The sequence below is a fragment of the Solanum pennellii genome, chromosome 1 (genome assembly GCF_001406875.1).
Source record: "Solanum pennellii chromosome 1, SPENNV200".
NCBI classification, from domain to species: domain Eukaryota; kingdom Viridiplantae; phylum Streptophyta; class Magnoliopsida; order Solanales; family Solanaceae; genus Solanum; species Solanum pennellii.
The window spans coordinates 33,533,129-33,560,190 of record NC_028637.1 but is presented as its reverse complement, the minus strand read 5'-3'; the positions used below and the strand labels follow the sequence as shown (position 1 = coordinate 33,560,190).

Here is a 27,062-nt window from a genome sequence, read left to right as displayed (position 1 = left end):
ATGGATCGACAAACCCCAACAGCTGAAAAAGAGCAGCACACACCTCTACTGTTAATAGATAGTTTTCTTGTGTTGGGCAGTCTAAATAGACTAGAGAAAAGCCTTGATTCTCATACTGCAACAGGAAGAGGCAAGGAAAAAGCAGGGGACTCAGCAACAAATGAAACAGTAGCTCTAGGTGTCGATGACAATGTGGAGAACCCAGGGAAGGATAATAAGATGGGAAAGCAGTGGGCAAGCTTATTCCAAGGAACCGGGATGGGATTTAAAGGTATGGATCTATAATATATAAACCATATTATTAAGGAAGGTGATATGATAGTTCAGCTGCAAAAGGATGATATTCTTAAAGCTACAGAAAAATGAAAGAAAGCTATGATATTGTATGTAGTTGATACTGAACCAACAATTGCTTCCTTAGAAAGGTTTATACCTTCCCAGTGGAATTTACATGAATGAAGTCTTATACTCTGGCCCTTATACTATGAACCTAAAATAGTTAAACAATAGGCTTCTCACTTCGATTACATGATGATGTTTTGAAACCATCCTTTTATGGATTCAATTTCCCAATTTACCCCTGAATTACATTACGACCACTAATGCATTTACTATCATCAACATGGGAGGACAAACTCATACGGAAGTGGGACAATGAAGTTGCCAGTACGGGGATTATGGAGGCCAAAACGCTCACTCACCTCAACGTTTATGTTAGTGTCATGGAATGTTAGAAGTATCAATAATGTAGGGAAACTTAGAGAAATAAAAGCTTTTAGTAGTAAATAAGAGCAACTGCCTTTAAGTTATTTAGGAGTACCTCTTAGTACTAAGAGATTGTCCATGGTACAATGCCAACCTTTGCTTGATAACATACTATGAAGGATCACTACTTGGGGTGTTAAGCTACAAACGTATGCCAGGAAAGATCAGCTTACCAAAAATGTCTTATTCTCCATTCAAACTTTCTTTTCCAAATCATTGTTTTTTCCAAAGAATGTGCTCAATACGGTTACTACTACATGTACAAAATACGTATGGATTGGAAAAGCAGAGAATATAAATAAATCACCTATTGAATGGCAACAGCTCTGTAAGCCAAGGGTGGCTGTTGGATTGAATATGATAGATGTTGATCAATGGAATAAGGCTATTATAGCTAAATAGCTGTCAAATCTAACTCACAAGAGAAATAAATTATGGGTGAGATGGGTTCATTGCTACTATATAAATTGTGCCTCAATCTGGAACACGGACCGACCACAAGCATCCTGGATCCTAAGAATGATATATAGAAGCAAAATGTCTTTTGAGGCAGCTAGCCATTCTCTAATAAATGTCTAAAAAAGAAAATTAAATGAACAAAAATAGTATTAAAATTAAAATTAAAGGACAAATGCTCAAGCTACCAGAAAACAAATCAAAAGGTTTAAATTAAGCTTCTAATTAGAAAATCTCAATAATAGAGCTCATAGAGTCAAAACAAAAAAAAATTGTACTGTCATGAATCTAAATAACAGTGAATCTATGTAATCAGTAAACTTGAAATGGTCTGTGGCTATTCTGCGACGCGAAGACAACTTTTTCAATTCTAAGGAACAACTTCGCGTCCAGGTACCTAAATTTGCCCGACTTGTTCCTTTTTCGTGGTTTAAAGCCAATTCGTCTAAAGTTGGTTCTTTTTCTCAATTTTCCTTTAGATTCAGATACCTACCATATGAGACCATGACCTAACTCAGAATAACTCTAAAATTCGACGTGAAGATCTTATTAACTTCTCAATCAGCCCAATTCAAGAAAAAAAGACAAATTCTAGAGCACCAGTAAAGATTCGTCAATTTTTAAACATTCTAGAATGAACTTCGTGAAATAAACATGTTTGGCGTGTGGGTGAATGAATCCAACGTTATGAAAGACTCACATGACTTGTAGGGATCACCCCCAATGAAATCCACAAGTTAAACTCAATGATCTTGACAAATCCAACGTTTGAAGTTGATCAAAGCTCAACTATTTTAACATAAGAAAATTCCTAGATTTTTACTATTTCCAAAATGACTATTTCCAATAATTAACTCCTTGTTATTCATTTAAATTTGTGAGATGTTACAATATCTCCGCATTGGGAACATTCGTCCTAGTTGAGATTAATCCTACTAGGATAAGGGTGTAATATTTAACGTTGAGTTCAATCACCCATAATTTAATGCAATACAACATGCTAACTTATAAATAAATTCCAGAAAGGCTTAGGACCTTAATTCAGGGCTTCTACAGTGTCGAAGAGATGTGGATATCGCCTCTTCATACCCTTCAGAACTCCCTAAATAGCTTTTTCAATAAATTGGTTCCTCCAAAGTACTTTGACTAATGCTACCTCTTTTGTTCTAAACTTGCAAACTTGGTGATCTAGAATCTGAGCAGGAATCTCCTCATACGATTAGATATACTTAATCCAGATATTTTCAATTTGTATGATCAAGGCATGATCGCCCATGCACTTTTTCAACAAATAGATGTGAAACATCAGATGAACTGCGACTAACTCTTGTGGTAGCTCCAACTCTCAAGCTACATTGTCGATCCTCTTAGATATTTGGTAAGTTACAATATACCAAGGAATAAGTTTCCCCTTTTTACCAAACCTCATAAAACCCTTCATGGGTGAATCTTTTAGATATACCCAATCATCTACTTCAAGCGCTAACTCCCTTCTCCAAACATCAGTGTAGGATTTTTACGCCTTTTTGCCATTTTAAACCTCTCTTGAATCACTTTCACCTTCTTTGTAGCTTGATGAATAAAATCTTGTCCTATCAACCCTACTTCACTAACTTCAAACCATAAAATCGGAGATGTACATCTTCTCCCATAAAGAGCTTCCAAATATCCATTTGGATGCTCAAGTGGTAACTATTGTTGTAAGCAAACTCAATTAGAGGTAGGTGATCATCTCAATTACCTTTGAAATAAATAACAAATTCCCTCAACATATTCTCTAAGGTCTGAACAGTGCGCTCTACTTGCCCATCTATCTGAGGATTAAATGCAGAACTTAAGTTCAACTTTGAACCCAAGACCTTTTGAAATGACTTCCAAAACTGTGCAGTAAAACTTGTAAACCTCTATTTGTAATAATGGAGACCAGAACACCATTAAGTCAATTGGAATCTATGAGCTTCAGATAAAATGGGGAAAATGACTTGAATTTTCCCTTCTTGGCATAGACAATATCCTTCTTGGGGGCCAGTAATACATGTAGAGTAGTTGTTAGTTTCAACTCAGCATAATTGCACACTTGAAAAATAATGGGGCACAGAAAACTTTGAAAATTAAAGACACATAATGTTGTTGTAGAGTCAGGTCGATGGCATCAATGACGGTCCGTCTATCATGTCCGTCGTCTGAAACTTAGAAATATAGAGAGAATGGAAATGCAGACTTATTTGATGGAAATTACGGAGGTACAGAACGGCCCGTCGATCAATCGACGGACCCTAGTCCACTTCCGTCGTGTAAATCTTAGATTTATTTTAGAATTTAGCATAAACATGTTCGAACGTACAGATTGGTCTGTCGATCAATCGACTTGGGCATTTTCAGGGTGATTCGCTCGACGGACTCCGTCAATGGACCTTCGATCAATCGATGATCCATAGACGAGGTCTCGTACTGTTGTCCTAAGACAGCATTCAGGTCTTTAAGATGTTAGTCCACGCTCCCAAACTCATTCACCGATCTACGAAGGATGCAGACACAGTGGATTTAGAGGAGATCGAAAGTTGGGGAACTAAAGATTCTAATTTTGGAATGATTTGAGACTTGGGTGAATGATTATGGGTGAAATAGGAAGGAAATAAAGAAGTAAAAATAGTTACGGAAGGGAATTTTAAAAGAATTAGAAGAGGGAATGAATTTGATAGGTTATGACTTTTAATATTTCTAGTGGGGTCGGATCACTGGCATATTTCGACCTATGAGATCCCGTCGACGGTTCATAGGTCTGTAGATGTTCCGTCGACAGGGATCCTCGATCACTTCAAGACATAGAAAAAATTGGGGACATACATGGGATCTACGAACACCATCGACGGTCCGTCGGTGGAAAGACCGTCCATTGATGAGATCCGTAGACCTCTTCACCAGACCATTTTCTGTAGATTTGTGCTTTATCTCCATGCACATGTAATTCTCATTAGGCCATTATTTTTGTGTTTTTCTGTACTCTTTTGTGACAGAGACTCTATACTAATCTCTAACCAACACTAACACACAAACAAAATGAAATAATGAGAAATAAAGCAAAAGAACGACTATTTCTACAAAGAAAATATAACTTATTGTTGTCTAGAGGATACACCTTGGTTTGGCTCACAAGAAGCACTTGATTTAACGTCGCGGAAAGATGCACGCCCCTTGAATACTCAGACTTCATCAAGAATATAGGCCTCAACCACTTCATGCATACTCTCTCCATTCCCTTGATAGATCTTTATTTTTTGCATGTTGAGTGTGAAATTTGTGCCTTCTTTATTCTCCAACATCAACCGCTCCATGTGGGAAAAATTAGTAATGAGGAATGGCCCTGTCAACTTTGACTTGAGTTTTCCCGGAAACAAGCGCAGCCTAGAGTTTAATAGAAGAACCAAGTCACCCACTGCAAACTCTCGCTTTTAAATCCTTTGGTCGTGATACTTCTTCATCTACTCTTTGTAGATGAAACAACTTTCATAGGAATGTCGGAGAAACATATCTAGCTCTTTCAAAACATTTAGTCTTTGATCTGCCACTTCAGTTTAATCCAACTTCAATTTCTTCATTGGCCATATATCCTTGTGCTCTGACTCGACCGACAAGTGAAAAGTCCTCCTATTTAAAAGTTGGTCTGGAGACATACCTATGGGAGTCTTTTATGTAGTGTGCTCAGCCCAAAGAGCATCATTAAGCCTCTTTGACCAATCCGCTCTATTAGCATTTACCGTATATTTGCTTGATCGCATGATTTGACACCTCAACTTGCCCACTAGTCTGTGGATGGTAATGAGTAGCCACATTATGGCGAACATCAAATTTCTCTCATAGCCCTTTAAAAAATATAATACAGAAGTAAGAGCCACTATCACAAATAATGGCCCTAGGTGTACCGAATGTGGAGAAGATGTTCTTTTTCAAAAAAGCGGTGACACTATTTCCTTCAACACATATTCAACCGCTACAAGAATATACATCATCCCATGAGATCTCACAAACGGTCCAATAAACTCAACGCCCCATACATCAATTTGCTCAATCACCAGAATAGGATTCAAGGGGATTTCTTACCTCTTCAAAATTCCCACATCTCGTTGGCACCGATCACATGATTTGGTGAAATCGTGGGCATCTTGTTAGTTTATTAGCCAATAATATCCAAAGTGCAAGATCTTATGCGCAGTCTGAATACCAATATGGTGCCCACCCACAGGCGAGGAATGACATGCATCCAAAACACTCAACATCTCGATCTCTGGTTCACAGCCTCGAATTATCCCATCCGCACAACTCTTGTATAAGTAAGGCTCATCCCAGAATAACTTTTTCATATTTTGCATGAGCTTTTTCTCTGGTGGAAGTTCAACTCTAACAGAACTATATCACTTGCAAGAAAATCTGCAAAGTCTGCGAACCATGGGATAAAATCTTGAGAAGCGGCCAATACATGTTCATGTGGTAATGCATCATCAAGTTCCACCTTTTCTCCCAATTCTCGCATAGCTTCATCCTCCAATATAAACAAGTTATCGGCAACTTGATTCTCAGTCCTCTTTCTATCTTTTACCTCAAAAGGAAAACTCTTGCAACAATAGCACCCATCTGATCAACCTTGGCTTCACATTTTTTTCGCCATCAATTACCTCAAGGAAGAATGGTCAGTATGCACTTTGACCCTTGTGACAAGCAAATATGAGAAACATTTTTTAAATGCAAACACTACTGCAAGAAGTTCTTGTTCAATTACCATGTATTTCTTGTGAGCTTCATTTAGGGCTTTAATGGCATAGTAGATGGGGTGAATGATTTTATCCCTTATCTTTCCCAATAACACACCAAGTGCCACCCCATTTTCATTGCACATCAACTCAAATGAATAACTCTAATATGGTGAAATAATTATTGGTACAGACACCAACTTCTCTTTCAACTCTCCAAACGCCTTCAGATAGGATTCATCGAGAAAAAAATTACATTCTTTCTCGAGTAGTTTGCACAAAGGATGTGCAATTTTCCAAAAATCCTTAATGAACCTCCTATAAAACTAACATGCCCAACGAAACATCTCAAACCCTTGATATAGATGGGTGGATGAAGCTTCTCTATTACTTCCACTTTATCTCAATTAACCTCTATCCCCTTTTGAAAGATGCGATGGCCCAACACAATTCCTTTTTTCACTATCTCCCAATTTAGCACCAAATTACAATCTTCACACCTCTTGAGCACCTCAAACAAATTACTCAAACACCGGTCAAAAGAGTCTCACACTACAAAAAATATTGTCCATGAACACCTCAATAGTGTCCTCCACCATATCAGAGAAAATAGACATTGTACAACAATGGAAGGTCGCCAGTGCATTACATTACCCAAACAACATCCTTTTGAATGCAAAAGTCCGATAGGGGCAAGCAAAGGTGGTCTTTTCTTGGTCTTCTGGAGCGATAGAGATCTGTTTGTAGCCTGAATAACCATCAACAAACCAATACCAACCTTTTCCTGCCAGTCAGTCTAGCATCTAATCGATACATGGCATTGGGAAATAGTCCTTTTCTGTCCAAGCATTCAACTTTCGGCAGTCCATGCAAACTCTCCATCCAGTCAATGGTCGCATTGGAACAAGCACTTTCCTCCCATTAGGTTCCACTTTCATTCCACCTTTTTTAGGCACACACTGAACATAACACAACCAACTACTGTCCGCAATAGGATAAATGACTCCGACATCCAACCACTTGATGACCTCTTTTTTTACTACCTCTTGCGTAGGTGGATTCAACCTTGTTTGGTGATCAGATACCTGGTTTGTAATCGGGCATGAGTTTGATTTTGGGGGAAAAAATACCAGGAGGAATTCCGATAATGTCCCTAATAGTCCAACCATTGGCTCGTTTGAACCTCTTCAATACCGCCACTAAGCACTCTACTATTGTTCCATTCAAATCTGTTGTACTTATCACCGGAAAAGTGTCATATCGTCCTAAGAACACATACCTAAGATGAGGTGGTAGGGCCTTAAGATCTAATTTTGGGGCCTCTTAATAGATGGTTTCGCGGATGGGGACTCGCGATGCTTCATCTCAAACTCTGATTTCTTCGGTTTTGACCAATATTCTTTTCGATCAAGTGCAGCCACCAAAGACCCATACTCTTCAATACCATCACTATCAAAATTCATGATGACTGCCGCTAGTGCCTCAACACCAAGTCACTCTTCAATTTTCACCTCGAATACACTCTCAACAATATAGGATATAGCAGATACCATTTGGAGCTCACCACTCTGCTTCATGGACCTACATATATTGAAAGTTGCTTCTTCATTGTTCAACAGAAATTTCATCTACCCCTTTTCCATGTCGACTAATGCACGCTCAGTGGCAAGGAACGGTCTTCCTAGAATAATGGGGACCTTAAAGTAAAGTCAATAATCACAAACCGACCGGAAATATGAATGACTCCACTTTCACAAGCACATCATAAAGGACACTGATGAGCCTCTTCACATTTCAATCTGCCATCAGTAACCGCATCATAGTAGGTTTTGGGTCGCCCAAGCATAACTTTTTATAAATGGACAGAGGTATGAGATTTATGCTAGCCCCAAGATCACATAGTGTCTTAGCAAAGTGTAGCAGACCTATAGTACATGGAATGGTAAAGGCTCCCGGATCTTTCTTCTTCTGTACAAGAGACCTTGTAGCAATAGCACTACAATGCTGCATTCTGTCATCATCTTCAAAACTCATAGATCACTTCTTTGTCACCATTTCTCTCATAAACTTAACATAATCGAGCATTTGTTCCAAAGGTTCTATGAATAGAACATTGATGCAAAGCTATTTCAACATAGTGATAAATCGCCGAAATTTACACTCTTTAGTCTTCTTCACTAATCTTTGAGGGAATGGTGGTGCCGGTCTCGGAATGGGGACCACATTCTGAGACACCTTTGCTTTTTGTGCTATTTTGTCCACCAACTCTCCACTAGATTCTACTACCTCTTCGTCTTTTCTCATATCACCTTATTCTAGAGACGGTATAGGTGGATCGACGGTCTACTTATCTCCTCGAGTAGTGATTGCCATGTAATGTCCATCATTTTTAGGATTTTTGGATTTTGTTTCTAGGAAGGGTGCCAGGTTGGCGTGGGTTCATTGTAGTAGAAAATTGAGCCATCTGTAACTCAAGGTGCTTAATTGAAACTGCATATGCATCCACCTTTTGTCCAATGTTCACTAGGTCACCCCTCATCTCCTTGACATTCTTATCATTAGCATCAAATCTCCTCATCATCTTCTGCATCATAATTTCAATTCGCACCATACTACCTCAACCATCCCTAGGAGAAACTTCACAATTTTTGCAAGGAACATAGGGCCTACTCCGATCATTCCTGTTACCATAGTTATTCCCATTGAAGTTGTTTTCGCGGTTGTAGTACCCATCTCGGACATATTGACCCTTTCGGTTGTAGTTACTATAATTATGACCTTGGTTTCCTTAACCTTGGCGCCAATTTTCCTAACTGGAGCCTTGGGATATTTTTAAGAAAACCCCCGTCTGATCATTCACTGCATAAGCATCCTTATCACAATAGTACTCATCCAGCGGCAGTGGTGTTTTAGTCAATAGTTCACCACATTTTCCTTCTCTGCACCTCCACTCACATGTTTCAAAACCAACCCTAGCTCAATTCTCATCTATGCCAACACTTCACGCATCTCATCTGCGTATGGGTTATTTGTAGCTTGTACCGCAAAGGTGTTTCTCTAGTGTCTTACTTTCTAGTGCTCTAAGCCTTTTTGTTGCTAGATATCTTCTCCAACTTCTCCGCAATCTCAGCATAAGTACATTCTCTATAGGAGCCACCCGCAATTGTATCAAGCACTACTTTATTGTTGTCATCTTTCCCTCTATAGAAGTACTCCTACAGTGACTCATCATCAATGGGGTGGTTTGGTATGCCTCTTTGATGGTAGTAAATCTGTCCCAAGAGCTACTCACCGACTCTCCTGGTAGTGCCATAAAGTTATTCACGTTGTCTTTGTGGTTAAGCTTATTGGACAATGGATAGTGTCTTGCCAATAACACATATCTCAACTAATCAAATGTATACATAGAGTTGTAGGGAAGCTCGGTAAACCATATTGCGGCATCTACTGTCACTGATAGAGGAAACACTTGCAACACAATAACATTCATATCCAAGTCCGGTATACCCACACAACTCTTGCACAAAGACCTCTGTTTCGCTATATAAGCATGTGAGTCCTCCGATGGCAGTCCCAAGAATGAACCCCTCGCGGTCAGCATTTGCATCAAGCTACTCGTCACCACGTATGCGTGCCCATGTGGCAGAGGGGGTAGGACAAGAGGTCCATTAGAATCTACAATGCTCATGTTGCCCCTATTGTAAACCTGAATTCACGGGGCTGCTGGAGGTTGCATTCTCACCTCTACTTGTTGGTTCACAGCTCGTTCCTGATTTTGCGCCTCAACTGGTAATGGAGGTTGCTTACCTACTCCCACATCGACATTTAGACTATTTCACCTCGTACCTTGGTCTGGCTACGTGTGTATAAAGATACTAACCCTTACCTTTACCTTATATTATACATCTTAATTGACATATGGCTTATTTATTACTCCGCACCAATCAAGACTAGTCTACTATATAGTATCACACTATATCTATGTTGATAATTCTAATCTTATTCATATCTCCTTGGTCGGCAAGAAGCAATAAGGGGAGTTGTAACGCGTGCACTCGTTAAAAAGAATTCTAAGCAAAAGAACTATCAATACATGTAAAAACACTATCTGAAAAATTGCTTAGTTGCTTGGATTACTTTGTTAATTACCCATGGTTCCCACAATCCTAGTTGTGGATTTAGTTACCTATTCTAGAAAGATCATAATTCATAATAATGAATAAATCAATCATGAACTTACTTAACAATATAAAGAAACCCTGAAATTCAACTTGAAATTGCAATAAAATAGCTTCCAACTAAATACGGAGATTGATTAATTTCCCAAAGCATGCAACAACAATGTCCAACACAAAGTAGAACAATAATAATGGTAGTTAACCATAAAAAACGTTGTTTAATCCCCTATTTATTGAAGACATAGTTCTAAAGAAAAAGGAATTGAAATAAAGAAAGTTCTAAACACGAGTTCAATCGAAGACCTCATTGATAGACCATCAATGGAACAACAGTCCGTTTACTGCCTTCATCAGTTCATACTTAGAATTATTTTTCTTGACCGGATAGCATCATCTTTTAATCAAATGACGACCAGAAGTACGGTCCGTTGATCCATCTACGCCCCATCGATGCTCCTCCATCGTTCCACACATAAAATTTTGAAAAGGTAAGGTACCAGAACCTGAAATGAACAAATCGATGGTTCACCAGTATGGTCCGTCGAATGCTCGTGGTTCCACAACCTATTAGATTTCCCTGATATTCTCCATCAACCTGAACTGCCCATCAACGGTCACCACCTACAGTCCGTCGATGGGATGACGGACCATTGATGGCTTTCATAGGTATAAACTTGCAATTTTTTCCAAGTGCATGATGTGTGTTTAACCTGGACATCTTTCCTGCAAAATAAAAAACAAAAATTGTAAAAACTACCACAAAATGGATCTAGAGACACACAACTCTTAAGCAGAATGCATTGAAAACACAGTGTGACCACTGTATGTCAGGAGCTACTTTTGAAGTAGAAGAAACCATGTAAGCCAAGTATCCTCACCTCTTTCTTTCCGATTCAACTCCAGCTTGAGATAATAGTTCCTCTTCAGCTTTTCAGTCATTCATGTGTGAATTCAGTCTTAGAACCATGTTCCTTCAGTTTGTACTTGCATTTTCAATGTAATTGCATGTTATTTAGTCAGAAACTCAGTTCTTAGTGATTAGTGGTTGGGATTGCAACTCTCTCCCTCAGTTTTAGCTAGTTTGGTCATCATTCGAGGACTAATGGTCCCAAGGGGAAGATAATGTAACACCTCATATCAAAAATAGTACAAAAATGCAGATTTTCAAGAGTTGCAGGTTCCAGCAACGAGCCAACTACGGATCATCAGTCAACTTACGGTCCGTCACTCGACCTACGACCTATCTGTCGACTCGATCTATGGGTCAATTGACTTAAAGTTGTTAATAAAAAACAATGATAAACCATTACGTACAGTCAGTCGACTCCGTCGATTTATAAGCTTACTTCAAGTTCTTAGTTGCAAATGACAGTCGACCAATACGAACAGTCAGTCAACTCCATCGATTAATCAAATTACTTTAAATTCTATGTCGCGAACTACGGTCAACCATTACGGACCGCCAGTTGACTCTGCCAATTCGCAATCTTACTTTCAACTCTTAGTCACAAACGACTATCGACCAGTATGGACCGTCAGTCAACTCTGTCAGTGACTTTGATAGATTTTATGTCACGGGTCTTTTGGTCTTTTTGTTTGTTCATTTTGCCCTTAAGCTACATCGTTTAAACCCTAAATCATGTGGTTTTAATCAGTTTAAGCCTAGAAACATAACTAGAACTTACCCAAGTCAAAATCATAGAAAATAAGAAGCAAGAGAGGAGAAAAAGGTCAAGAACACTAGTTAAAGAATGCAGAAAGTTTCCATCAATTCCAGCCCCGAAATTGAAAGATTTCTCCGTGGTTTTCCTCACCATGTATGTGGGATTTCACTAGTGGGTTCCTTTACCCATTGGGTCCCTATTTTTCAATTACATTCTTGATTCTCATATCATGATTAAACCTAGGGTTCTAGAACTTCAACAAAATATCATGAAACAGTTAGTTATACGTTCTTAATCAAATTACCATGTTAGAACTCAGGTTATTGCATGAAATTCAGAACCCTAGCTATGTATTTCTTTACTTCTTCAATTAAAAATGCTAGTTCAGATATTTAAGTTATCTAGTTATACATGCCTCAGTTATTAACGCATCATTATCAGAAGTATTGTTGCATTCTTAGTATGCCTGTTAAGTTTTGAGCTATCTACTATATACAGAAATTCAGTCATGATGTGTTAATCATTTAATTAATTGGGAGTAGCATAATACCGAGTTGGACTAGGGATCAGCATACCCTAATAGTCCCAAAACTACTAGCCAAGTAGGTCGTAAGTCCCATCTTTGGGCATCCATATAGTGATCACGCCAGCATGCATTTATAAATCTGGCGGGGTATATTGGGTCCTCTCGATGGGGAGTATACACTGAACACCGCACGTCTAGTCAGTTAGAGGCTATTTTCAGACATAGTTAGCTTCAACTTCATATTGATTTAATATTTTCTTTGTATTAAACTCATCATTTTCAAATATTTTTGTTATATTATATGGGTATTCCCCATCTTTACATTTTAATTATGATTTAGCTTCCCCATCAATTTATTATCCTTAGTATGCTCATGATCATGCCAACATGGTTTGCTTAGGATCACATGTGGTCATAGGTCCCGTGTACGCATCTCAGGGGTAGCTCGGGGTGTGACACTCTAGGACTGTGGTGCTCTACATTAAATTGTTGGCAGTTTGAGCACTTCGCAACAAATTTAACAATGCCCTTCTTCAAACCATTCCACCAATATACTTCTCTTAAATTGTTGTACATCTTTGAGGAACCCGGATTAATAGAATATCTAGACCTATGAGCTACCTCCATGATCCTCTCTTGAAGCCCATCCACCATAGGTACACACAATCTGCCTTGATATCTCAATACACCATCTCCCCCATGTTCAAAAGCTATTACTCTTTACTTTTGAACATTTGTCTTCAGTTCAAGCAAAATGGGATCTTGGTCTTGCTTCTCATTGTCTTCTGACACTAATGATGATTAGGCCCCATTTTTCACTAATCTTCCTTGTTATGTGGAATCCCTGAGTCGAACTCCTAAGCGTGCATGTCTATGCACATCTTTTGCTAGTTCTTTTTTCTCTTTTTCAAGTTGGGTGGTACTACCCATAAAAAACCTTCTTAAGGCATCAACAACCACTTAGCCTTACCTGAGTGGTAAAGAATTCTCATTTCATTATCCTTGAGCAATTATAACCACCTTCTTTGTCTGAGATTAAGCTCTTTCTGAGTGAACACATATTATAGAATCTTGTGATCAATGAAGACATCAATAGAACACCATATGAATAGTGACATCATACTTTCAAATGAAAATTGCAGCATCCAACTCTAAGTCATGGGTTAGGTAGTTCTTCTCATGAACTTTCAACTGTCTAGAGGCACATGCTATAACGTTGCAATTCTGCATTAGGACACAATGCAAAAACTCCTGATGCATCAGAATACACAACAAAACCTTGAGTACCTCGCTTTTCTCACAAGCTTCATGTCATTTAAACATCAATGTTTTCTAAGTCAACTTTGTCAAAGGAGATGAAATAGACGAGAAACCCTCCACAAACCTTCTAGAATAGCTAGATAAACCCAAGAGACTCCTAATATCAATTGGAGATGTGGGTCTAAGACAATTTTGCACTACCTCAATTTTCTGGATATCAACTCTAATACCATCAGCGGAATATATGTGACCCAAGAATGCCACAGATTCAAGCCAAAACTCACACTTAGATAAGTTAGCATATAACTCCTTATATTTTAATGTCTGAAGGACTATATTGAGATGACTAACATAATCTTCCTATTTCCCTTAATGGATTAGTATCTCATTAATAAAGACGATAACACCCGTATGTAAATAAGGTTTTATCCATGAATGTAGTGAGCGCATAGGTGAACCCAAAGGACATGACCAAGAACTTATAATGCCCATATTTGGTTCTGAAAGGTATCTTTGGAATCTCACATTCTCGTACTCTCAACTAGTGGTAGCCTGATCAGAAGTCAATCTTTGATAAACAAGAAGCACCCTGAAGTTGATAGAAAAGATAATCAATTCTAGGAAGAGGATACTTATTCTTGATTGTAACCTTGTTCAATTAACCATAATCTATACACATCCTAAGAAAACCATCTTTCTTTTTCAAAAACAATACATTAGCGCTCCAAGGTGAGACACTTAGTCAAATGAAGTCCTTATTTAGTATATCTTTCAACTGTTCTTTCAAATATATAAACTCTTCTAGTTCAATTTTATATGGTTAAATAGAGATAGGACCAGTATCCAGAAGAAGAAATCTATCAAAGTTTATCTCTCTCAGGAGGGACTCTACGATCTTTTAAAAAGATTTTTGGAAACTCTTTTACTACTAGAATTGACTTAATATGAGTTATCTCTGCACTTGAGTAATTGACTCGGACTAAGTGATAGAACACCCCTTAGAAACTAACTTTCTTGCCTTAAGGTATGTAATGAAACAACCCTTAGCACTATTGAACTCCTTTTCCATTCTAAGACTGGATCATTTGGAAACTAAAATTTAACTATTTGAGTTCTACAATAAACTAAGGCATAACAGGCATGAAGCAATTCCATACCAAGAATGAACTCAAAGTCTACCATGTCTAACTTAATTAAATCAACCATGGTACTCTTGTGATTGACGGAAACTAGACAATCAGGACAGATTCTCTCTGCTAGAATGGATTCACCAGTAGGTGTGGAAACATTGAATGGTTCCCTAAGTGGCTTAGCAATAAGATCAAAACTCATAGAAATATATGGAGTTACAAAAGATAAACTTTCTCCTGGTCTAGCAAAGTATAAAAAGTTAAGTCAAACACTTAAATCATACTAGTGACAACATCTTGTGAATCCTCTTGCTCTTGGTAATTGTTGAGAGCATACAAGGGGTTTGCTCACGGAAGAAGTTCCTATAGGTGAAACCCTGTCTAGTGGAGCAACTCAAGAAGAATGAGCTTTATTGCCCCCTATACCATTTCCCTTATAATTCACTAGACACACTCTCATAAAATGCCCGGTCTGACCTAACTTGAAACAACCGTTGGAGCCCTAACAACAAACAGCAGAGTGGTTTCTACCGCACTTGGCATAGGCAGGAGGCTTGCTACCTCCTTGTGCCACACTACCCTGTGAATAGGTAGGTTTTAACTCTTGAACTCAGACCATAGTACTCACCCTTGTTCTTAGGTGTATGTGCACTAGCAAACAATGAAGCAGGATACTTCTGTTTTTGTTGATAAGAGGACCAGTTGGCATTACTCTTTTGCTACCCCGACTCATTCTCTATCTTACTGATGTCTTAATTGTCATTTATGTAAATTTTGTGCAAAAATGATCTCGGAATTCCGGATGACCAAAAAAATGGTGGACTATAACACACGACAATCGGCAAAATGGAGGGTTTACCTGCTCTGGGCTTGCTTGACCTTGAAAATAGGTCGTTTTGGTCGTGGTTATCAACCAGCTCCATACATAAGGTATTAACAAACGTCCGAATAAATTTTGGGCAAAAACAATCTTGAAATTACATATGACCAAAAAAGATGGTGGACTATAGGACATGAAAATTTGCAAAAGCAACGTTTATCTGGGAGAAAATAATCACGGAATTCCTGGTGATCGAAAAAGATGATGGACTATAGCACACTAAAATCGGCAAACTAGGGGTTTACCTGGGCTCATTTAACCTTTAAGATGGGCTATTTTTGTCGTGGTGACCAACTGGCTACATAGATAAGGTCCTACAGACGTCCTTGTAAATTTTAGGCGAAAATAATCTTGGAATTTCGGATGATCAAAAAAGATGGTGGACTATAGAACACGAAAATTGGCAAGATGAGGGGCTTACCTTCTTTGGGGATCGTTTGACCTTTAAAGTGGACCATTTTCGCCTCCGTGACCAACTATCTCTATAGATAACGTCTTAAAGGATGTCCATGTAAATTTTCTACAATTGTTTGATCTGGTAGTATCTACGTTGTGGTGTATTTAGGATGATTAAAAATATATATTCACATTTCTAATGATGGTAATACTTAGGTATATTAAAAATATCTAATCCGTCATTGCGTAAAGTGCGAGTTATTATACTAGTTAAGGTTAAATAAAACAATATTAATATTTTGGAATTTTAAAATGTATAAAATATTGAATAATAATTTTATAACTAAGGATTTAAATTTTGAACCATAAACTGGAGATGCTAAAATTTATAGGATAATATCAAATAGACATCATCTATGAATTTTTGTGTAAATGACTCTGATTATCAAAAAAACTTGTTTTAATTATAAATTTGCAAAAACTACTATATTTGAGAGTATTAACTAGTGTAAATAAATACGTTTTGTATTCTTTTATTTCTGCGAGCACACGTTTTGGAAATCTATAAAAGAGAGACCACCAACTCAATTGAAAATTTGTTACACTACCATGTAAAGTACGCCATCGGAATGATCTCGGATCAAAACCTTAAACCCCCATTTCAGTTTTGCCGTCAATCTAGCTGTTTCTTCTATACATTGATAAGAGAAACTCATAGTACTTGATGTTGTCAGATTTCTTAAATTTCTCACATGCTTTCTTTTCTAGAAAAATGAAGAACTCTTGAAGTTTTATTCATATAAAAATTAAAGAAACTGTAGTTTTTTAGAAAATATTGGCATTGCTAATATCAAGGAATTTCAAGAATTTAGGTTGTTATTCTCACAGTGTAGGTTAAGGATGTTCAAGAATTGAATGGAATGTTGTGGAGTTGTTCTTGGACTTAAAATAAAAATTACACAGTTTTATTATACGAGTTTGTGATTTTTAGTAATTTGAATTAATACACCCAATTGGGCAGACTTTCCTAAAGGTTTTTGTAATGTAAGAGAATAGAGAATATATGGTTCATCTTTTCTGATGTTGTCAATAATTTGTTGGCTTGCTCAAAAGGTAGGGACCGGTGAGCTTTTTAATGAATTCTTTATGTTCCCTTGTTAGATTCTTTTGATGACGAGGGCATATCCTTTATATGAAAATTGATACTATTGTTTCTCTTCTATAGATGATGCTCCATTCTACAATCATATTTTTTTTCCCAAATGAATATTCTTATAGGTGTATCAAAACTCTTATTCCCTTTTCCCATGAGATTTGCTTGACTGTTCTTCTTATGTTTGTTTCTCTATAAGCTCTGCACTCGTACATTAAATTCAACCAACTTTCTACCAGATATCCGCTACTATGGCATAGAGATCTGCTATGTGAAAGTTTCTACATCTTTTGTTTATTCTTCCTTTTTGTCCGGTCATTTTATCATGGTTTCGTATACTTGTTTTACACCAGCTACATAAAAATACATCCATTAAGATTAATTGCATACTTACCCAACAAGTTTTGGCTTTAAATGAGAGGCTCTGAGCTCTATTTTCGGCGTTTCATTGTTGGAAATTTTCACTATAATTCACTGGAAGCCAAATGGATATCGTAGGTTTTTCAGGTAATATTTTTATGGGTTTTACTTCATAGCATTCATTAAAATAGGTGTAAAACTACTAACTTGGTCTTTAATCTTGTAGTTGTATACCGGAGAGCAAGTGTTTGTACCTTGGAATTGAATATTTTAGAAAAAAATGTTGGTGCAACAGGTAATTCCGTATAATCCGTTTGAAGGAAGAAACTGCACTCCAAGTACTTGAAGTTTTGTCACAATTGAAACAAATAAAATATATTGATTTTTATACTTTATAGTTTTAAAAGTTGTACTCTGTCCTTCATGATCTTGTGGTTTTCATGTATAGTCTTGGATGTCCAAAAAGGATCTTGTGTTCTCTCCAAGAGTCTTTCCTAAGAACCACCCTTGTGAATCCATGTGTCTCCCCCAAAATTGTTGATATGGAAAGGTTTGTCTTTGTATACAAGCTAACTTCAGGATTCCTGTCTGGTTTCTTAGATTTTGTAAGTTCGTTTGCGGTAAGGATGTTCTAATTCGCACGCGTGCTTCACCTTTTACGTTGCCGCTATTGTACCGTGGGTTTGACATTATACATAATTCCTTTGACAATTTGAATGCAAGTGATGGTTCATTCAAGCTCTTACGATACATCTTAGGTCTTGATGTTTACATAGTGTAGGTATACAGTCCCAAATTGAAGGATAAAGAGAAGGAATATGTCATCTTTTCTACACCCTACTCAATTTTATGTAGCCTTTTGACATTTGACACAGTCATCTATTAATAAGGGGCGGATGTTGTATTATTCCCAGAGGATTTGGTGAGAGAGGTAAGAAGGGTAAAATTCTTGCTGCCAAATATATAAATGAAAATAGGATTCCTTACTGGGTATATGTCTAGGCACGCGGAATTCTGTTATCGAGTAAGCTAGATCCATTCTTGAGATGCAAGATGCGAACAATATAGAGTTTTATCCTAACACTCACAATATTTTGGTAATTTTATGCTGGAAAATAAGTTATGATATTTCCCCTTCTTCATGATCTTCATATGTTTGAGGTCTTATTTTTGTAGTAGATGTATTGATAGGTCGGCCAACTTCACAGGGTTCAAAAGTGCATATGGGTGTACCATGCGTCTAGGATCAAGAAGAACGTATTTTCAAGTCAATGATTCTAAATCTGCAAAACTATAAGTACTTCCTTTCCTCCAACCTCACTGCATTGGTCGTATCTTGATTCTGTAGCCATTTTGTAGGACTTCTCCTATTGATTTTACCAAGTGGGTAAAGTATACCGTTTCTCAGATGTGGCAACTGGAGCATTGTAGATGAGAGGCACTGTCATAGATATGAGCCTCAACACTTTTTTCTTTAAATTTGGAATTTTGGTGTAACTATTGCACATCTTGGTGGAGTCGTTTAATAATTATATGTGGACCATAAGATGTATCGTCTTTCGTAAGGGATGCATGCTAAGAACTTATCCCGTGCTCTGTAGGTGAATCTTGATATGGTTCAGCAATTAGAAGATGTTGTCATTCCCTGGCAAAGATGAATGTGATTGGTGCACGGAGGTGAGCCTTTTATATAATTGAATTATGAAGTCATTATTGATATTCGTAGTGTTGTTATTGGTTTTATTATAATTATGATGCCATTTGAATGAGAAGATGTGGAGTATTTCTTGTTGAAGGTCCAGCTCACACAATTCTAATAAAAACAAGTAGTTTAATTATAACAAATTTTGAGTTGTATTATTTTGAACGAAGACACTAGATGGGACAGACTTTCATATACACCCTCAGTGGTCATTTTCTTTTACATGGTCTAGACTTTTTTATTTTGATTGTTCCTCAAAACATAAAAATTGGGTCAAATAAGAGAACGGAGAATTATATGTTTATGATTTTTCTAATGCTTTGAGGATCAATGAGGTGGGCTGCTGAGAATGTTTCAAGTCCTTCTTTAATGAAATTTAAATCGCTTAGAGTAGTTACACAAAAGGCAGTGATAAGTGATCAGTTAGGCTTTTCAATGAATTCTTCTGTTCCTTTGTTTGCTACTTCTAATTAAGATTACATATGCTTGTTATTCTTTTAAGTAGAGTACTCCTAGTTTGAGGTATGTGTTGCAATAGGAATTGGGACCTGCTATATTAAGGTGGATGACAATGGTAAGTGTTAGTTTCTTTAACATAAATCTAATTCATTTGATGTGCAAAAGGTTTTTCTCAATTTATTATATTACTTCATAATATAAAGATGTACTTTCTTTTGTAGGATCATCTGTTGTTGTACTTTCTTTTATATAATCTCGTGTTTCACGAGATGGACCGGTGCTAATAGGAAAACAATTTGGTGATATTTTTGCAAAATTATGAGCTGACATCATCTTTTTTGTAGTGATAATATTGTACATAATTTATTTTTCCTGACAACTATGATGTTCAAAATTGAATTATTATCTCAGTATATAGGATTGCATACATTACTGAACTGATAGGGTGTTTGATGCTTTGTGTTCATTAGTATCCTTTCATCGATATTATTTTATTTGTTGTTTGTGGTTTTATTTGTGATTGGGCAAACTTGTATGGCTGTACACCACAAAATGGTCATGCTTACACTTTGATTTTACTTTATTATATGACATTCATAAACATTTCTATCATGGTTCTTCATTTGCAATAATATACTTTTTATACATGTACAGCCTCCCAAAGAGAAAAATGGGGGACAAGGGATTAAAGTTTATTTTTGTTGACCACTTCTGTATGTAGATAGATGTTTTGATTACTTATTCTAACTGAAGTTGAGCTGGAACATACATATTCGCGTAAGTATTATTTGTCCAGCTTATGGAGACAACATATAGGCCCATTTCTTGCATCTTCTATCATTGTTCCTTTTATCCTGACCATTTTAATTAACTATTGTTTCGTGTGCTTCCTTTACACCAGCGAAATCAAATACTGTCATTTAGATGTAATGCATGTTAGCGTTTTAGTTAATGTTGATATGGTCCGTATTAGATGGGTCCATTATCCCACTTCATGGACTCATTATCCTCTAATGGGAAGGTAGTTAACTATCCATTGTCCAATTAATGGGAAGGTAGTTAACTGTCCATTGTCCCATTAATTGGAAGGTAGTTAACTATCCATTATCCTATTAATAGGAAAGTGGTTAATTACTCATTATCCCACTAATGGGAAAGTGGTTAATTACACATTATCCCACTAATGAGATAATGGTTAACTACCCATTATCCCAACACATGGATTCACTATCCTACTACTCTAATGGTGGGTAACTTCCCATAACCTCTTAACCGTTCTTGATGGAAGCAGGGTTATAAATATGTCATTTGGCTCAAAGGTCTCTAAGACTATTACTTCTAAGAACTCCATACCATTTAAGAGTAGGTTTTGAGTTCTTAGAAGATCTTTGAAGAAAAGAATAATTGTAGACTCCGACTATTTTGCTAACAATGCATAGAGGTATGTTGATCACTCTATAATTTTGTTGCGTCATTGCTCTGTAATGTCTCAAATTTGGCATCAGAGCCGTTGAATTTCCTTTGCTTTGTTAATTGTTGGAATTCTATAAAAAAATCACTCAAAATGGTTCTTAAAAATTTAGGTCTTGTTTTGAAATGTTTGAAAACATTTCTGGTAATAAAAAGCAAAGAGATTGTTGTTTTGTTGCCTAATGTTCAACAATAAATCTTGTATATGGTTTTGAGTTAGTATTTAGTATTTCATATAATTTTATTTGATTGAGATTTAACCACAAAAATCTTAATGAAATGATATTATATATTATATTTTGGATCACTTAAAGAAATAAATGTCTAAGTGATCTACAATTTATTTTATTAAAGTTTAGCAACAACATCTTTAATTGAATAAAATTTTAAAAGTTAAGGATAACATAAAGAAATTTTTTGAGATTAGAATTGTAATTAAATATGCATGACTTTGATAACTTAATTTCTTTATTATAATGTTGCATAATTAATTAAAATAAAATATGAAATACTTTTCATAATTACCCAGATTAAATATGAATGAGAGTTTAATTGTTTTATCATAAAGATAGAATAGCATGCTATTTAAATTTATAATTTCATCATAAATATGAATATAATTGAATGAAAAATTTATCCCACATACAATTTTTATGTAAGTACATTCAACTTTATATTACTTGCTCAAATTTATGTCAAGTATGTATGTATATTTTTTGCAGTTATGCAACGTGCAAACTTCTCTTATATTTGTGATATTCCCGAATTGAATAGTAAGAACTATAAGATTTGAAAAGAGAGAATTCTCCTTCACTTAGGGTTTATGGATATTGATTATGCTATCAGGAAAGATGAGCCACCTTTAATGAAATTAGCACTCAGAATAAGATTTTTCTTCACGAACAATGGAACGCTCTAACCGTTTGAGTGTTATGTTCATTAAGACCAAAATCTCTGTTGGTATTCGTGGTTCTTCGAACAATATAACGATCTCAAGTCATTACTGAAGGCTATTGACGAACAGTTTGAGACTTTAGATAAGGCACTTGCCAGGACCTTAATTATGAAATTCTCATCAATGAGGCTCACTAATGTGAGAAATATGCATCAGCAAATTATAAAAATGTGATACTTAGCGGCTCAACAAAAGATTCTTGAAGTCAAAATGTCTCAAACTTTTCTTGTGCACTATATCCTGAATACTCTACCTGCACAGTATTGTCCCTTTAAGATCTCTTATAAAACACATAAATATAAATGGTCTATTAATGAACTCATGGCCATGTGTGCTTAAGCGGAAGGCGACTACTGATGGAAACATGAGAAAGTACATTCATCAACTCAAGGAAAGAAGACCAATCAAGTCAACAAGAGGTCTAAAGGAAAGGCACCACTTGAAACTGACATAAAAAAGGATGTCGAGTGTCCCTTCTATAGAAAGAAGGGAAACATAAGGCAGGATCATGTCAAGTTTCGACAATGGCTTGTTAAGAAAGGTACTTCTATCTTTCTTGTTTGTTATGAAACTAATATGATTTATCTTAATCATAACACGTGGTGGATTGATTCTGCTTCTACAATCAATATTAATAATTCTTTGCAGGATTTAAGAAACCTGCGGAAGCTAGTGGGAGTTGAGCGAAGCATCTATTCTGGAAACAAGATGCAGTTGCATGTGGAAGCTATTGGGACATGCAAGTGGTTTTATTTTAGACTTGGAAAAGACTTTTTATGTTCCTAATTTTTCTAGGAATTTAATTTCAGTATCAAGACATGTACCTTTGGGATATTCCTTCTTTCTAGAAGGGGATTGCAAACTATTTTATAAATCTAAGCTTATTGGATATGGTATATTGTATGATGGTCTTTTGTCTCTTAATTTACAAAATCATTCCACTCATATTGTTATGCATGTAAATACTGGCACTAAAAGATGTGTTATAAATTAAGATTCCTCTATCTTATGGCATCGGAGATTGGGACATATCTCCATTGATAGAATTAAGAGATTAGTGAATGATGGAGTACTAAGTACTTTAATTATACTGATTTTGATACTTGTACGGAAAGTTGCCGAGAGTAGTTCAACCGTATTGGAAATCATACATTCAGATATATGTTGTCCAGACATGGACGCATATGGTAATAAATACTTTATCATTTTTATAGATGATTATTTATGATATATGTATCTCTACATGCTTCATAATAAGAGCGAAGCATTAGAAGCCTATAAAGTTTTCAAGGCTGAAGTAGAGAAACAACGCGTAAAACAAATTAAGATTGTGAGAACTGATAGAGGTGGTGAATATTATGGTAGATATACAGAAGATGGACAAGCACAAGGTTCGTTTGCGAAGTTTCTTCAACAAAATGGGATTGTTGCCAAATATAATATGTATGGTTCTCCGGATCAGAACGTTGTAGCAGAAAGAAGAAACTAAACATTATTGGACATGGTGTGTAGTATGTTAAGTAGCTCTAAGCAACCTAAGTCCTTGTGGATGGAATCTCTTAAGAAAGCAGCTACATATTAGCCGAGTTCAAACTAAGGTTGTTCCAAAGACACATTTTGAGTTATTCAAAGGTTGGAAACCTAGTTTGACACATATATGTGTATGGGGATGCCCTTCTGAATTTAGAATTTACAACCCACAAGAAAAGAAATTGGATCCTAGGGCCATTAGTTGATATTTCATAGGATATGCCAAAAGGTCTAAAAGATACTGATTCTATTGTCCATCTAACAGTATTAGGATGTGGAATTAAGAGATGCAAAATTTCTTGAAAATGACTAAATAAGTGGGAGTGATCAATTTCAGAATACAATTTCTATATGAAATCAACCTTCCACTTCAATTCAAAAATTGATTGTTGTGCATAATACCCCTCAAGTTCAATTAGGTGTTGAGCAACAAATCAATGAGATTCCAAAAGCTGGTGAAAAAATGTATATAGATCAAGTTGTTCAATTAATTCCTGAAATTATTCAACAACCAGTTGAACAACATAATCCACAAGGAAAATGTTTGTGCAACATTGAGAAGATCTACTAGAGAAAGAAATCAGAAATTCGTAGTGACTTTGTTGTATATTTGCACGAATCTGACATTGGAGTTGAAAATGATCCTGAGTCTTTTTCACAAGTCATGAATTGTAAAGAGTCTGAATTGTGGTACAATGCCATCAAAAAAGAGATGAATTCTATGAAAAGTAACGAGATCTGGGATCTTGTTGTTTTGCCTAGTGGTGTTAAAACCATTGGATGTAAATGGGATTTCAAGACTAAAAAGGACTCATTAAGCAATATAGAAATATATAAAGCAAAACTCATTGCTAAAGGATTCAGTCAAAAGGAAGGAATTGATTGCACAGAGACATTTTATCCTGTGTCTAAAAAGGATTCCTTGCTCATAATATTGGCATTAGTAGAACACTTTGACTTAGAATTATAACAAATGGATGTGAAAACCGCATTTATTAATGGTGAACTAGAGGAAGAGGTTTATATGAAACAACATGAAGAATTCTCCTCCAGTAATGGTGAGCACTTGGTATACATGTTAAAGAAATCCATATATGGACTAAAACAAACTTCTCGTCAATGGTATTTGAAATTTCATAATGTTATCTCTTCATTCGACTTTGTTAAGAACATTATGGATCAATGTATATATCATAAGATCAATGAGAGTAAAATATGTTTCTTAGTTCAATATGTGGATGAAATCTTACTTGCAGCCAATGATAAGGGAATGATACATGAGGTGAAACAATTTCTCTCTATAAGTTTTAATAGGAAATACATAGGCGATGCATCTTATGTTATTGGTATTAAGATTCATCGAGATAGACATCAAGGTACCTTCTGATTATACCAAGAATCCTATTTCAATAATATTTTAGGTAGGTTCCAAATGAAAGATTGTTCACCAAGTGTAGCTCCTATCATGAAGGGTGACAAGTTCAACTTGAATCACTGCCCGAGGAACGATCTTGAGAGGGAAAAAATGAAGGACACTCCTTACGCTTCTGCTGTCGGAAGCTTTATGTATGATCAGGTTTGTACAAGACCTGACATATCATTTGTTGTTGGAATGTTAGGAAGATATCAGAGTAATCCAGATCTTTACCACGGGAGAGCTGCAAAGAAAGTCGTAAGATATCTTTAAGGAACAAAAGACTACATGCTTATGTACAAACGATAAGATTACTAGTAATTCTTTGGGTACTCTGATTCAGACTTTGCTGGCTGTGTTGATTCATGGATATCAACTTCAGGATATATATTTATGTTATCCAGTGGAGCTATATCTTGGAGAAGTGCCAAACAGACTTTAGTTACTACTTTCACTATAGAGGGTGAGATCATTTCTTGTTTCGAGGCAACCTCACATGGTGTATGGTTAAGAAGTTTATTTCTGGACTTAGAATTGTCGACTCTATAACTAAGTGATTAAGTTATATTGTGAAAATTCAGCTGCCGTCTTTATGGCTAAGAATAATAAAAGTGGTAGTTGAAGCAAGCATATCAATATCAAATATCTAGCCATAAGAGAACGTGTTAAAGACAAGAAAGTGGTCATTGAACACGTTAGCACTGAAGATTTTAGCTGCTCCTTTAACTAAAGACATGCCACCACAAAAATTTAAGGATCATGTAGTCACAATGAGACTTAGTCCCACTATGTAAAACAATGAATGTTTATGAAGCTCTATTTTATATGATATTTCTCATTAACTCTGTGCACATTCACTTTTATTTTCAGAAATATCACTAAAGTATGGACCTTGAGTAAATATTGAGTTTATTCATTAATTATATGGGTTAAAGTTTAGGGATGTAGCGCATTGTGATACATGGAAGATACTACTCACTACAAGAGAAACTATCGCCATAATTCGTGTATTACATTTCATTAATGGGATTAGAATATATGGACCAAGTGGGATAATGTAAGCATTTAGTTAATGTTGATATTATCCGTATTAGATGGGTCCATTATCCCACTTCATGGACCTATTATCCCACTAATGGAAAGGTAGTTAACTACCCATTATCCAATTAATGGGAAGGTAGTTAACTATCCATTATCCCACTATTGGAAAAGTGGTTAATTATCCATTATCCTGCTAATAAGGAAGTGGTTTATTACTCATTATCACACTAATAGGATAATGGTTAACTACCCATTATCCCACTACATGGGTCCACTATCCTACTACTATAGTTGTTGGTAACTTCCTATAACCTCTTAACCGTTCTTGATGGAAGCACGGTTATAAATATGTCATTTGGTTCAAGGTCCCTAAGCAAATTACTTCTAAAAACTCCATATCATCTAAGAGTGAGGTTTTGAGTGAGTAAAATATCTTTGAAGAGAAGAATAATTGTAGACTCTGACTATATCGCTAACAATGGCTGGAGGTATATCGATCACTCTATATTTCCGCTGCGTCATTGCTCTGTAATGTCTCACAGTGCATGCTTTCCTAGCAAGCTTTTGCTTTAAAGGAGAGGCTCTGGTCTTTATTTATGACCTTTCTTTTTTTTGGAAATTGTTACTAAACCCCATGGAATTCAAAATGTATATCAAAAGGTTTTGAAGGTAAAGTTCTTCTGAGATATAGTTGGTTGTATACATTAGTATGGGTACAAAACTACTAATCTTGTCTTTGTTTTTTCCATTGTATATCAGATGACTAGTGTTTGTTCCTTGGACCTAATGATTGTAGATAAGAAGCTCTCAAGAATTATTTGATGCCATGAGCTATGCACTCCTCTATGGTGGATGGGGACTTGCATAAATGGATTGATGCTTGAAATCGAGGTAAAACATATATGTCTTACAAAGAAGAAGAAGTCATACAACTCTTGCATTTTACCATACCAAAAAGTTCTTTGCCACGAGTGA

The 27,062-nt window shown here is 36.2% G+C and overlaps 1 pseudogene; it reads left to right on the top strand.

The window, feature by feature from the left end:
* On the top strand, positions 1-27,062 carry LOC107019764 (annotated as a pseudogene).